This window comes from Gavialis gangeticus, unplaced genomic scaffold, assembly GCF_001723915.1.
Source record: "Gavialis gangeticus isolate Ggan-Ray unplaced genomic scaffold, GavGan_comp1, whole genome shotgun sequence".
Classification (NCBI taxonomy): Eukaryota; Metazoa; Chordata; order Crocodylia; family Gavialidae; genus Gavialis; species Gavialis gangeticus.
The window spans coordinates 98278605-98283788 of record NW_017729032.1 but is presented as its reverse complement, the minus strand read 5'-3'; the positions used below and the strand labels follow the sequence as shown (position 1 = coordinate 98283788).

General features: G+C 44.9%; 1 protein-coding gene across 1 annotated transcript in view; it reads left to right on the top strand.

Annotated features, from left to right (window-relative positions):
• The window catches only part of MYCBP2 (MYC binding protein 2, E3 ubiquitin protein ligase), a 336755-nt gene that overhangs the window by 282962 nt on the left and 48609 nt on the right, over positions 1-5184 (top strand). The gene's annotated exons all lie outside the window — the stretch shown is intronic.

Below are 5184 nucleotides of genomic sequence, written 5' to 3'. Positions count from 1 at the left end.
ATTTTTTTTTTTTTTTTTTTTTTTTTTTTAATGGAATGTAGCTATATGCCTTATTTCTGGTTTTCATTTTTAAAAAAATGTAAAAATCAGAGGGGCAAGATGATGGTCGGACTAGATGATCTGTGTAGGTCCCTTCCAACTCATTGATTCTATGATTCTAAGGATGTTTGGGGGTGATATCCATACAATTGGTCCAATAAAAGATGGTGTAGACTTAGAAAAGCTTTCAAATCTACCTGACTCCGGATAGTCTTTTTTTTCTTTTTTTTTTTTTTACACTACAGGAAATAATGACCTTCTTCCATTTTCAGAAGTCTTGATCCTTCCACTCACCAAGCAATCTTTTCTTCTGTGATTTTCTTGTCTGTTACCCTTGGAAATTTTTCTCTTCTCCAAATTCACAGGCCTATGAACAGTTTTAGTTAGTCCAAATGGAAGAGCATGTTTAAATAAGTAATGGTAATATGGAAAAAGAATTTACAACAAAATCTATTTCCAATTGTCAGCTTTATTGACAGCTAAATAATATATGTACAAGGATTTAAAAAATACCCCACTATTTTATTATACTTTTTAAAAACTAAATATTTTCTGGGAGCAAAAAAACTTATGAGAATTAACACATCTTGGAAGTTTTATTGTTTTAATTGTCTTAGTAAATGACACACAATTCCTTTAGGGTTGTTGGTTGTAGCTATGTTGGTCTAAGGACATAGGCAGACAAGGTTCTTTGGGTAAATGTGATATCTTTTATTAGATGAACTAAATAGTTGGAAATATTGCTCTTTGCTAGGTTTCAGGCACAAAAACCCTTCTTCAGACTCTGTCTATGCCTGAGGAAGGGTACTTGTGCCCAAAACCTTGCAAAGAACAATTTTTCCAACTATTTAGTTAGTCTAATAAAAGATATCTCATCTACAGCAGAAGCGACAGCAGAGCCATGTGCCGCTTGGGATGGGACAAGCCTGGCCTGAGCGGTAGGGGCTCGGTTGCATTTTCCCCCTCCCTGCACCGGTCAGTCCCAAGCGGCGCATGGCTCTGCCGCCGCTTCTGCTGGCTGGTGCTGACCTGACCGGCCTCCTCCCATCCCTAGCAGCGTGTGGGAAGCCAGATTCAGCTGCATGCTGCTCTGGACAGGACAGATCCACCCGGGTCGGCACCAGCCAGCAGAGGCGGTGGCGGAGCCGTGTGCTGCTCAGGACTGGCCAGCACAGGTAGGGGGAAAGTGCAGCTGAGCCCCTGCTGCTGCTGCTGGGCTCATGCTGTCCCAAGAGGCACATGGCTACTCCTCTTCCCACACGCACCACGTTGGCAGTGTCAAGCTGACGTGGTACGTGTGGGAACCTTGTTCCTTCCCCAGCCCTTCAGCAGCCATTCGGAAGCTGTTGAGGGGCTGGGGGAGGGACAAGGGGTGGGAACGAAAGTAAGCAGTGTTTACTTTCGTTTCCTGTCGCAGCACCTCGGGCCTCAGAAAATGCCTTGGCGGACCACATGTTGGACAAGCCTATATTAAGAGAATTTGAGACCCTTGAGATGCTATTTATGGGGACCTCATTTTCTGCTCCTCTGGCTGTGCCTCCGTAATATAATCCCTGCATCACCACTTCTATCCAAAATGTGACTGCATTCCGCTGATACTCCTTTCAGGCTCTCCGTTCAGGCTAAGGGATCTTGTTTATCCTGGACTCCAGGTTTTGAAACCTTTTTTCTTCAGAAGCATAGGAGCTCTTAATTTTTTAAGACAAATGCTCAAATCCTGAAAAATAGGGATAGACCCCGCAGTCGTTGTGCCCTAATCTTCTCTTGTTTTTGAACATAATGAAAAGAGGGATCCATTTAAAAAAAAACCCTATTTAATTTGTCTGCTTTACTTCCCTGAATGTGTGTATTCTTTATTCCAGAACCAGAGACTTTTCTTTGCAAAATATGAGAACCATTACCTTCTCCATTAAAAAAAATCGAATTTTACTGCTTTAGCCATAGCTCAAGTTTGAAAGCTGAGATTTTTGCATGAGAGTAGTTCTGAAAGGCTATACCTTTGCTAGGTTTGGAAAAGGCTACTTGTGAGCTTGCCCAGTCATTTCTGAGCATGTTCGGTTGATATTCTTATGGCTTTTTGCAATTTTCCTGACGCTATAATTGCACACTTTTTTTACCCCTGCCCTGCCATCCCCTCCCCACCTCCAATCACTTCCACAAAGAAGCAGCTATCATAGGATAGATAAATGTGTGCTTCATTCTTAACACTACTTAGAATTTCAGTTATTTAGTATGTAATATTCTTAAGAACAGACAATAATTTTTTCTGTTGAAAAGGAAAAAAATAGGAGATTGCAATGTGTAAAGCTGCCCAGTTTAAATTTAGTAGTTCAGGAAATGGAGGGGTGTTACGGTTCCAAAAGTAATATTAAGATTATAAAATGCAAGCTAAAATGTATTTAAATTATTCATTTATATAGAAAAATAGAAATACCTCTTGTGTTCATCTTGGCCAAATTAACATTACTGTGGACCAATCTATTTTTATTTAACTATTCAACCTAGCGTTGCATTCAGGTTTAGGATTTTGAGTGATTTGCCTAGTGGAATAGATATGGACCCACACGTGCAGTGAAGCTTCTTCTATGTGCTCTAATTACAGTGCATCACAGTCTGCTGAAGCATGATAATCACCACAGTCCAGCTGAAAAACGGTGGCGGGGCACTTTAACTGAAGCTCGTTCACAAACTTTAGTTTAAACACGCCCACCACTATTTTTCAGCTTGGGAATGCTGATACAAATGATGCTCCGGGCACTTCACTTAGAGCAGCTCCTCTAATTAAAGCACCTCCACCTCTCCCCTTACCTCCCCCATTGCTAGAACACGTGTGTAAACGCCCTGAGAAAGCAGCACCAGCGTGCAAAAGACATGAGGTGTGTAGAGGTAATGAAAAGTAAATTCTTTTCCAGCAAATCTTTTTTAATTGTTCAAATGCTATTTCATACATATAGTCTACTGTAGGTGCTTACACACCCATTGACAAGTGCAGAGACTTTTGAGTAATAATATCCAACTCAGATTTTTCTCTTTGTCCATGGCTTGAAAACAGTTTCTAATGTCCAAGATGTTTTCTTAGTGTGCCTGTTTATCACCAAGTCATTTTCAAAATTTGAACAGCTAGTTGCTGTCTATTTGTACCCTAGATTTTTGCTAGCTTTCCTGGGAGTCTTCCTTTCTCATTCTTTGTATATTTTTACTTTTTGCTGGGGGGGGTGGTATCTTTTTTTCTGCACTCTTAGAATGTTTCACCCCTAAATCAGGAGCATCAAACTCATCCGGCCCCCTGGACTGGATTGAGCCATGCCAGAGGCAGCACAGAGAGCCAGTTTGGTGTGGGGCACCACATGCAACATGCTCTCCATGCTGAACCCCTGTGCTGTGGGCAGCACATGCCAGCCCTGCTCTGGGATTTGCATTGCAGGCAGTGCGCAGGCTAGACCCAGTGCTGCAGGTACCACCTGTGGCCTCCCTAGGGGGCTGGCACAGGGTTTGTGCTGCATGCAGCACCCTACTGGACTAGTCGCTGCACAATGGCTCAGTGGCGTGCCAAGCATGGCATGCAAGGCCATTTTGTTCGGCACACCACCACCAGCCCAGGCTCTAAGCAGCTGCTGCCAGGCACAGAGCCTGGGCTGCTCCCAGCAGGCAGCTGGGAGGGTGCAAGACCTGCTGCAAGCATACAGGGCTCCATGGGCCGGCTGCAGCCAGGAGGCTGCAAACAGCTGCTCCGGGCTCCAGCATGTCGGCACTCCAGCACCTTCCCAGCTAGACATTGTGTTTTTTTCGGCACTCTGGCCAAAAAATGTTGGTTACCCCTACCCTAGACCATCTGTGTATATCAGCCAGTGTAGAGCTGGTCTGGCAGGGCACCTCATACAGTGTGACCCCTTGACCGGCCCTCTGTGCCACAAACAGCACCTGCAATACCTGGTGCAGATTGCACACCAGACCGAGTCAGTCAGAGACGCATGGGCCAGATTATACGGCACCATGGCCCGGATACGGCCCATCTGTCATACTTGACTTAGCCCATCTCAAACTGAGGTGCATTTCCCCCACTGGCTTCCTCCCCATCGAACCTGGAAAGTTGTATAGAGCTCCTTCAAGCCAACACCTGACCGTTACAGTACTCAGTCAATTGCATCTTCCTTTTCACAGTATCCAGTAGGTATATTAAATCTCACTAATCTAAAGGTAAATCACATGGAAGTTTATTTGTCTTTTTAATGAAGTCTTAATTGCTTCTTCGCTGCTGCAACAAGATGACATGGTGGTTTGAGGGAGCACAGTATTGGCCACTGGGTACCAGTATCTAAATGAAGTAGGTTCATCCTGAGTTGTACCAAGACCCTCTGTATAGCATCTCTGCAAGACCAGAGGTGTCTGCTTTGGCCACCACCACTAATTCTCTGCCAAATACTTTAAAACCCTGGTATTGCCAATGTGGACCCTAGGCCCAAGCAACCCAGTCTCTTCAACAAATACACTAGGCATAATTGCCCCTTTATAACTTCCCTGACATCTGACTCCCCAGGTACCTCTCTACTATTTGCCAGCTATATTCATCCCTTTTTCCCCCTCCCCCCCAGCCTGTCTCTCACCTACTGACTCCTCAATTTTCATAGATTTCATAGACATTAGGGCTGGAAGAGACCTTGGAAGATCATGGAGTCCAGCCCCCCGCCCAAAGGGCAGGAAGTCAGCTGGGGTCATAGGATCCCAGCAAGATAAGCATCCAATTTACTCTTGAAGGTGTTCAATGTAGGTGCTTGAACCACCTCTGATGGCAGGCTGTTCCAAACCTTGGGGGCTCGGACAGTAAAGAAATTCTTCCTTATGTCCAGCCTGAAACGGTCTTGCAGTAGTTTATGACCATTCGACCTCGTCATCCCTTGGGGCACTCTAGTGCACAAACGTTCCCACAGATACTGGTGGTCACCCATTTTAAACTTATAGGTGGCCATCAGATCACCCCTGAGCCTGCGCTTTTCCAAGCTAAAGAGCCCCATGGCTCAGCCTGTCGTCGTAAGGTCTGTTTTCCTGACCTCTGATTATGTGCGTGGCTCTTCTCTGGACTCTCTCAAGCTTCTCCACATCCTTTTTGAATTGTGGAGCCCAAAACTGGACGCAGTACTCCAGCTG